Consider the following 10,339-nt stretch of genomic DNA (forward strand, 5'->3'; position numbering starts at 1 on the left):
AAGTCGTCTAGCTGGGTGCCCAGGACGAGAAGGAAACAGGTGTGGACGGAAACCCCCCGCCACGTCTGCCACTGGGTGAGGGCTCCAGGAAAGAAGAGAACATTCCAAAGGTCTGGGTGCTCGGGTGGGAACCGTGGGCGATGGAACACGAACTGCCCCTCACGCTTGGGCAAAACTCCGAAGACACCGGGTGTATCGTCCCCACGCTTGTAACACGTGGCCACCAGGACTCTGCCTCTCGTCTCTGCCGTAAGACGGCCTCCTGGCTCTAGCCGGTTGTTGACAACCAGCACCGCCAACGTGTGGCATCTGCAGCACGCTGTCTTCCACGCGTCCGAGGAACGAAGCCCTCATAATCGCAGCTCAGATAGTCCCCCCTGGGCCCAGAGTTCCACAGCCGGGCATCACCCCTGCCCTCACTCACCCCGCCAGACAGATGGAGGCGGCCCCGATGGCCCTTCCCGGCCAACACGGCCAAGAAAGATACAGATGTAAAGAAGGCCTTGTGCAGATCAGTACAGCTCAGGGAAAGCTGAGGACTTTCCCTTTGAGTCTTACGCCAGGAATTGGCTTTTTCCATAGGAACCCCCGGCTCCCGCGCACCTTCCCTTCAAAGCAAAGATGGTGCCCTCCACTTAGGGAAAAAAAAAAAAAAAAAAAAAGCAAAAAGCAAAACGCATCCCTGGGCCTGTTCTGGGAAGCCTGGGAGGCTCCGTCCTACCCATTCTGGGAAACCTTAGGGGCTTATTTGCCCGCAGGGGCGGCCGCGTGAGCGCTCTTAATAACCTGTTCCTTTAGCAGCTTTGTCAACAGCCGTTGAAAACCGTCAGCATGAAAAGAGCAAAGGGAACACTGGACTGATGGATCTAAACGGCTTAGGGGGGGATGGACCCACGAACACGTGTTGAACGGATCTTGCAAAATCTGTAACTATGGGAAGAGAGGAAGAAAACAATTGAGGCCCAGAGGCATCTGGAAATGAATGGTAGACTATGTCTGGGCGTTGCTCAACGGTGACCTCCCTTCCCAGGGCCCTTGCCAGGCCCTGGTAAAGGATGAGGCCCTGCTGAAGGCTCGTTTCATCCCCGCTGGAAGGAACACAGGGAGCTGGTTCAAGGTTGCAGTGTCCTTTGAGCAGCAAAGAGCCAACACTGCCAGGGCATGAGAAGGGCATCTCTCCCATGCGAGGGGTGAGCCGACAAGCATCTACCTGCACAAGGTGTGTTTACGGGAGCAGAGCAAGGTGTCTATTTGCCTCCAACACATGTGGTCAGGTTAGAGAACAGAAGCTCATTCATTGCCGACTTGCCCCAAAGCCTAACCCTTCCTTCCGCCTTTAGTTCCCTGGAGTTAATGACTCCTACTCAGCAAGGGTCGAGGGGCGCTGGGCTCCAACACAGACCCCTTTCGGGGATAGGTACCATCCAGGGGATAGGCCCTGGAGCAGCGAAAATACAATCCTGGAGACACGCCCAGGGCCCGCTCTCGCCGCCACATTTCAGCCATCTCTGACATCGGACCGCAAAATTCCACCAAAAACATCCACCACCGACCCTTCCTAAAGCCCAAGCAGGGGCGCCTGGGTGGCTCAGTCGGTTAAGCATCCGACTTCAGCTCAGGTCACCATCTCGCGGTCCGTGAGTTCGAGCCCCGTGTTGGGCTCTGGGCTGACGGCTCAGAGCCTGGAGCCTGTTTCAGATTCTGTGTCTCCCTCTCTCTCTGACCCTCCCCCGTTCATGCTCTGTCTCTCTCTGTCTCAAAAATAAATAAACATTAAAAAAAAATTTTTTTTAATAAAAAAAAATAAATAAAGCCCAAGCAAAGGCCCCCAACGGGGATATCGACAAGGTTGGTTCGGAGCTGCAGAGTCAGGCGGCTGAGTCCTGGCGGTCCCGGGGAATCTGAGGAGGCCGTAAACGGCAGGTCAGAGATGTGCAGGAAGCCGTTACCACCCTGATGGCTTCGACCTCCGTTGGTTAGTCAGAAGTGGCCAGAGGATCTGGAACACAAGTGCCTCTTCTTCAGTGTGATCTGTAAAGACTTCGGGAGATACTTCTGGCCTCGCCAGAGTTGGTGGGCATCCACACAGCACCCGGCTGGACACCACACCAGGCCGAGCTCCTGTCCCCCGGGGGGGGGGGGTCACATCCTGGAGGAGGCCAGGCCAGCTGGCTGTGTGGTCACCAGCATCCTCCCCACCCCGACCCCGCCTGACTTTGCCACTCCCTGTCTCTGTGACTCTAGAAGACCTAGGTAACTTTTCCATGGTTCTGCTTCCTTATCGACAAATTGGAAACAAGAGCTAGGACCCAGCAAGGTGATAATGTATGTGAGGTACCTCAAGTGCCGCGGCTACCGGGTGTCACCATGGTGAACCCAGACAGCACAGTGACCTCAGAGACCCAGGCCACGTTCCCAGCCATTGCTCTTACCTGTCTGAACCCCCACCGCACCCCTCCTATCAAGTCCAACCCACGCTCCACGATGCGCTGTCGCCAGAGCACAGACGTGAGGGGACAGTTCCCTGGCCTCAGGGGGCACAGAGGGAGTGGGAAGAGCATGTCTCCAGCCATGAGAGGGCGGGGACGCTCCCCAGAGGGCAGGGCCGGGGCCCGGAGGTGCCTCGCAGCCCGGGGTCACACTCGAACTGGCTCCTGTGAGAGTCGCCCTGCCATTTGGGGAGACCAGCGCCCCGTGCACCTGCTGACGTCCCATCTCGGCAGCGGATTCCCCGAAAAATAAAATCCAATCAGCCCTTGTCTTCCCAGTCCACACACCCCTCCCATTATACGTGAAAACTAAGTTTCCCATCTTCGCACTGATTTCTCAGCCTACTTTTAAGCACAGTAAGAACAAGTTCCCCCAGGGCGGAGTGGAGGGGAAGCGCCAAGATTGGGGCTTGGCTCTGAGCCCGTCCTTCTCAGGCCCAGGAGACAGGCCGAAAGGCAGAGTGATGGCGGAAGAGGGACAACAGACCCAGGACCCAGATGCCATCGCTGTTCTAGCCTCTGCCATCAGGACCCCGTGGTCCCAGCAAACCTGTTGGGCCCGCAGCCTCCCCACGCCAGGTCCCCCACCCACCAGGCAGGACCAGCCTCCTGTTCCCCCTCCCCGGTAAGGGGACCCATCCACCTAGTCCCCCCCAGTCAGAAGCACCAGCCTCCTGAAACTTCCTTCTCCTCCTCCACCTCACGTCAGTCACCCTCCACGCCCCTCCAGGCCCCCATGAGACCCTCCTCCCTCCCGCCGACCACAATCCACTAAACCAGCAGCTGGTCCCTCGCCCCTCCCACCAGGCCCAGCTCCCCAACCTCGGCAGTTAGGTTCCCCCACTCCCCCATCTTGCCCACATTCTGCAGAATGTTCCAGAAGAGGCTGGGGGGGCGAGACTCTACCATGTGGCAGCTGTGTGAACTCAGGCAAATTGTCCAGCCTCTCAGGGCCTCAGCGACTCATCCTTGAAATGTAACAGTACAGCCCATACCCAAGGCTGCCATGAGGATTGATGGGAGTGAGGGGCCCACAGCGCTGTAAATGTTTGATCACTCCCCACTCACGTCCCTGCGCTCAGATTCCGTTGCATTAACGTGCACTGAGCAACCAAGGCAAGCCCTGCAGGGACTCAGGTGGAGAAACAACTTAAGCTAACAGTCACCTTACATGGTGATAAGGCCCCAGTGGCACTTGGGGTCTGGTTCCACCCGGGGAAAAGAGAAGGGGCATTGGGATGACGTGTGGGGCAGGTAGAAAGGAGCGTGGTTCAGGCTGAAGGCTGGCTCAGCTGAGCCCAGTACCCCCACACCTGCAGAAGGGCCCCTGCTCATGTTACGGCTCCCGGGCATGTGGCTGCAAGACAGGGGCACCAAAAGGGTCTCCAGCCGGGTGGAGGGCTAGCCCACCTTCCCTGCTACGGACTCCGAGGATGATGCCGTGTGCATGGCTCTTGGGGACACAAAGGATGCACCTCCTGCTGCTGGAGAAGGCGCCACGGGCTCCGCCCGGCCCTGGGCTGGGGGCTGGGGACTGGGGGCTGGTGGCTGTGCTGTCACCGGTGCTTTTCTACCTCTGAAGACCGCCAGCCCCAGGAGTGGAACAACCAGTCCCGTGCACGCGGGAGCATGGCGTGGCATCCGTGTGAAAGGCTGAGGCAGTGACTAGGGTTGAAGCCGTGTAAGCCGGGAGCAAGGGGCAGTGGAGGCCGTCCAACAGTGGCACACGTGAGAGATGACAAGGAAGGACCCAGCAAGTCAGGACCAGTCAGCAGGTCCAGGCCAGGGGAGGGGTGAGGATGCCCGTGCTGCCCACCCTGCAGGGCCAGTCCTCATCCCGCGGATGTCAGGGCCACAGTCTGCTCTAAGCTAGCAGGAGAGTGGGGGGGGGGGGGTGGTGGGCCGGGGGAAGACACTGAGACAAGACAGACAGGCCGACAGACAGAGAGAGGGTCACACGGAGAGACAGACTGAGTCAGGGACAGACAGACAAGACACACACACACACACACACACACGCAGACACAGAGACAGAGAGAGGGAGAGGGCCCATTCCAGAAGCTGGGCTAAAGGACCAGAAGGAAAGGATTATGGTTCAAAGGAAATGACTTAATGATGGAGAAACAAGCCTTGTGATGACGCGTGTGTCTGCGGGGGGTGCGGGGGCAGGCGGCCGGTACCAAGGACGAGGGACACCAAGAAGCACGAATCACCGTGAAGCACGAGGAGTGAAGAATGTTCAGGACCGAGGTGGAAAAGGCTTGAGGATAAGGAAAGGCGCAGACTTCGGTCAGTTGTTTAAGGACAGAAAAAGTCAGGAAAACACTGCCCTGGGTTATTTGCCTCCCACACAACCCAAGTATTCTCCAAGGTTAGTGAGAGCTGGCACAAAGCCCCAGGATCTTTCATTAGGTTAGCCACACCAGCTCGCTCTGTTTTATTACCTTTACGTTGCCTCAGAAGAGCTCGCTCCATCTGGTCGCGGCTGTTAAAAATGTGCTTGCCTTTCTTCTTAAAAATAAAAGCCCAATCAAGGGATGAAAGAAAGTGCTCTGGAGCTGGTCCAGGGAGCCATTGCATACAGGTGGGGATAGAGGAGGGCCGGGGATGATCGAGGGGAGGAGGGCGGAGGGGGGCCCGAGCACCGGGGCAGGCCATCCGGCTGACTTAAGCACCTCTATCAACGAACGGGAGAAGCCAACGGATGTCTTTCAATGCTCAGCCCCAGCGAGGATCTGTAATTTAGGGCGTGCAGAAGGAGCGGTCCGGGAGCAAGGGAGAAGAGGTGTGAAAGTATACGGCAAGCAGCACACAGCTACTTTTAGCTCGGTCACGGAGAGACTGCTCTGAAAAGGCTGCTCTGAAATTTCAAGCCGCATACGGTCACAGCATCGTTGTGTGCAAGCGGGTTTCCTCTGCCTGCTGACTCCTGAACCACCCAAGGCAAGGCTGCGTGGCGGGGCCTGGAGGGTGGTAGACCCACTGCCCAGCCACCACCGTCAGGGACAGCCAGGCACCTCACGACCAAGGCACGCACACGTAGCCGCACTACGGTTCAAGGACGGGATGCGCCTCCCGCATTCTGCCACCTCCTACCCACCCGAGCAGAGTGTACAAAAACTGCCATGGGCTTTAGCTCACAGGCCACGGTCAGAACTCCGTGACCGCCCGCACGTGGCAGTCTTGTGTCTGCCGCCTGCTGTCTCAGACCTCTGAGGTCAGCTTGTTTGGGCTAAGGGAAGAAGTCCTTGAAGTAAAGGCCATCGTATGTGAGCACGGCCAAAACGGCAGGGCGCAGCCGCTCCCAGAGCCGGGCTGCTGCTGACAGCGGGCTGGGATGTTTCTTAAACTCAAGGTCGGGGTGCCCTTCGGGGACAGGCAAGGGAGCACACATTCCTTCCCACGCGGCCGCCTCACGGCTCCGCTTCCATTTCCCGAGGAGGAAGATTCTGCCCAGGGTTAAGGGCTTCCTTCCCTCTGCTGCCCCGATCTTCCCTCAGTCAACAGAAGCCAGTGTGGGAACAGTATTCCTATAAATTACGATACAAATTGATTAATGCCATAAAAATGTGACTGCAACCACCGGCCCTTACGAACAGTAGGGCTTATGTTGTCTGTTCAGCTCTCCGGAGGAACATTGCCCTGAAGAGTTTGGGTATTGTTCACCCTTTTACTTGGCACACACACAAGCTCCAAAGCCTATAATAATGCAGGTCATTAAACCAAACAACTGCACTTGGACCTTTTTCAAGGGAGTGATTCAGGCGAGCGCTCTCCGCACAGAATCGGTTTACGTACGGGGCGTTATCAGACGCTACCCTCCACGGAGAAGTGGGCAAAGACCGGCCCCGCGGTGTCTTCTTGGGGAAATGGACATTTCCGTGGCCACCAGGTGGCGCTGTTTACCAAAGCGGGTCGGTTCAGGCCTCGGCGCTGCTCTGGACTTGGGCAAGTGTCCCTCTGTGCACCTAAATGTAAACGGGACGGAGAGGACCATATTAGGAGACGCATCTGCAAGTTTTATGCTGGAGGATGCCCCCCAGATGTGCTCGGAGAGGACTCCGTGCCTCACTTTGAGGAGCCAGGAAGGAGGGGGTGTGGAGGAGGCCCTGGGGACCCTCACCTGCCTGCTGGCCCGCCCCCCCTCCCCCCGCACCCGGACAGCCTTCTCCTAACCCAAGCCCTCTGGGAGTCTCGCCCGCCGTGTCCCAGCCCTGACTCTGCCCGGTCACTGTGCCCACGTTCCCAAGTACAGAGAAACTGTACTGACAACGGCCTGGCCCCGCGGATGAGGCTGCTGGGAGAACCCAACAACGCAACGAAAGTGACAGCGCTGTGAAAAGATAAAACATTCCTCAAACATATACTATTATTTTGTTATTTATTATCAGAAACCAGACTGATAAGCCGAAGAGGGGGGCATAAGGCATTGGCTGTGCGAGACAGGCCGTTTTGCAAACGGCTATCTGATGCTTAATATGCCTTCTCTTTGATCAAATTCATTTCTTAGGTAACCTTTAAAAAAAATGAATCATGGCGAGGGGCGTCAGTGTGTGGTGATCCAGTCCAGGAGGTGTGGGGCTTCTGTCTGCCGGCGGTCCACAGAAAGGCTAGCTCACCTCAAAACAGTGTCCAACTTAGGAATCCCCGGCTCAGTTCGTGGCAAATCAATCATCCACTGAAAGAGGAAAGCTGGTTGTTAAGTTCTACACAAACCCATAAAGTATGAGCAATGAGAAGTTGATTAAAGCGACATATATAGTTTTTAAAAGCAGTAGAATTTTAAAGGAATCAGATCACTGGATCTGGGTAGGAGCATTTAGCTCCAAGGTCTTCCAGAGCTTACGTGAGCCAGCAAGAGAGAGTTTCTGGGCACATTAGATAGCATTTGCAAAACTATGGTTCTGGTCTCTTGGACAGCAAAAAGTCTTTTGTTTTAATTTTGTTAATAATTAAAAAAAATAGTGCCCCCTGTCTAAATACATCCAGAAAGTATTGGATTAGAAATAAGGGGCGCCTGGGTGGCTCGGTTAAGCATCCCACTGTTGATTTCAGCTCGGGTCATGGTCTCGTGCATGGTTCGTGAGATCGAGCCCTGCATTGGGCTCTGCACTGAGAGCGTGAAGCCTGCTTGGGATTCTCTCTCTCTCTCCCTCTCTCTCTTCCCCTCCCACACTCACACATGTACGTGTTCCCTCTCAAAACAAATGAATAAACTTTAAAGAAAACAAAAAAAAGGAATGAAGTGTTCTAATAAGGACTTTGAACCCCTAAAAGGTGGAAGCTGATACGCAGTATTTTGTGAACCTGTTTGCTCACAGAACCTTTCTTTACTAAAAGCCAATCAGCCCCTCTGAGAACTAGTATTTTGCGCAGGATTTCTCGAGGAACACTAACCCAAATGAATGGCACATTCGGGCCAGTGCTGACCGGAAGTCAGGTTGGTACCGACTTCCCTCCTGGTGCTCGAGTCAAAATACCCAATAGAGTTTGGTCAAAACAGTAGCAACAAGTCAAAGACATGCTGGAGGAGAAAAGAGGGATGCGGACGTTCAATCAAAGGTGCACAGTCAGCAATGCAGAGACGCAAAATTCCTGATAAAACATTTTGAACGGTCTAGCTAGCCTTTCGTAAATCGTTTGAATCTCATTTTATGCACCAAGCTTCCGAAGAGTCGTACAAACTGAAGCATTATACACAAATAAGTCTAGAATGCTAGAGGAGAAATTTAAAACAGCTACAGCAACACAATGGAACTCTCTGTGGTGTTTCTTCAGCCCTGGTTTGTTTGGGCAGCCGGCGCCTTCATGGGCTTTGGTCCTTTGATCCTGACCACAAGGCTGAGGGGTGGGAAGCTCTCAGGCTCAGAGCCTTACACACAGACTTGCTGCTTGCCCTGGTTTCCAGATGAGGAAATGGACGAATCAAAAATAAAGAACACTTCCCTTTTAAATTAGAGAGACAATGTTCTCAAATGCAACAGGTTCACTACTTTCACCAAGCTATGGCGAATTATATATGTCAAAACTTTTTGTAGCCTCAGAAAACAAAGAGCTGGGTACTTAAACGCGAGCTACTGAAAAGTGGATTTACCCTAAGTATTAAAACCAGTATGGAAAAGTCAGTAAGTGTGCTATTTTCCATTCCGAGGAGATGGAACATGAGAAAAGTTGAAAGAGACATCCAAAGAATGTCAATTAAAGCATTAAAAAATTATCCAAAGTACTTCCTGAACTAGAGGAAGTGAATCTTAACGAGTAGCTTACGGACTCCACTGCTATGATTTTTGCTGCTCTGAGTCTCAGGTTTCAATTATGATGCCTTAAGCCTGCAATGTCACTGAGTCTGTGGAGCATGTGCCCAGAGGCGGTCAGCGTATAGAGGCCACTGTGCTCTAAGCTAAGTAAAACGTGCCCACTTCTGGCCACGGCAGTGTGGTCGAGAACTGACCCAGGGAAGCCTTCCTGGCCTGCGAGGTCTACTCTGACCTGAGGGTGACCAGCCCACTGTGGTTGCGAAGCCTGAGGTGGCCCTCATGATCCCCACCTCCTGCTGTCCCCACCTGTAGTCCCCTCCCCTCAAGTGTGGACAGGTGCTGTGACTTTCTTCTAGCCAACAGAATACGGCCAGTGTGATGGGATGTCACTCCTGTGATGACATTACGTTGTGATTTATACTGCCTTATGCTTTGCTGGCCTTGAATAACCTGGCTGTCACATTGTGAATGCCTATGGGGAGGGCCACTGGAGGCCCTAGGAACTGAGGGGAGCCTTCCGTCAACAGCCAGCGAAGAAACAAAACTCTCACTTCTACAGCTCCAAGGAAACGAATTGTGCCAACAACCTGAAGAAGCTGGGAAGTGGAGTCTTCCTCTGTCGAGCCTCCAGATGAAAACACAGCCAGCTGGCATCCGGACCCGAACAGAGGCCCCGGCCGAGCTGCACCTGTACCCCACTCACAGGATTTCCGAGATAACAAACGTATGTTTTTCAAGCCACTGTTTGCACAGCGATAGATACCTTGCATACCCACCCATCAAGGGTGTCTGGCATTAAAGGCTGAAGCTGGGCTGCACAAAGTCAGTGCCAGCAGCGACAGAGCAGATACAGCAAACGTGGGCACAGAGGGGCTGAGTCATGGAGAGGGGCTGCGGGCAGGGACGGGAGCACCGGGTGTCGGTCATGACAGCCTGCTTGCCAGAGTGAGGACGCCAGTTCTGCACGGGGCTGGCTCTCCCTACTACATTCTCCTGTCTTTCCCACAACTATGGTTTGTGTCTCAGAAGGTACGATGTCAGCCTTCCGGTCCCCCCGCCAGCGGAAAGCCGGAAGTCCTTGTGGATTCGGCCTCTATCCCCGACCCATCACAAAGTCGTTCTGATTCTACCTCTGAAAAACATCTTCACTCCAAACCCTTCCCTGTTTCTCCTCGGCTGCTCCCCAGTTCAAACCCTCCTCTTCAAATATCTCAACTAGTCAACGGCAAGAAGCTAACTCATCAGACTTTCTGCAGGGTTATACCCACTTGTAAAATACCGCTAATGGAGACGAGGGTCATCATGTACCATTTTACTCTGCATCTACCGTCACCCAAGCACAGCACACAGATTTGTACACACACACACACACACACACACACACACTCATTAAGTGTGTGTCTTAGGGTCTTTTGCAAAAGACCCTAACAAGACGAGTGTCATTATCCCCACTTTAGAGATGAGAAAATGATGCTCGGAGAGATCGAGGAACACATCAGTGGGCACAGAGCTTCATTGCTAAGCTAAGACCGGAAGCTGCTCTATTCAAAACCCACGTTCTTTCCACAAGCTGTCCCCTGGCTGCAAACAGCG

This window comes from Prionailurus bengalensis, chromosome C1 (genome assembly GCF_016509475.1).
Source record: "Prionailurus bengalensis isolate Pbe53 chromosome C1, Fcat_Pben_1.1_paternal_pri, whole genome shotgun sequence".
Classification (NCBI taxonomy): Eukaryota; Metazoa; Chordata; class Mammalia; order Carnivora; family Felidae; genus Prionailurus; species Prionailurus bengalensis.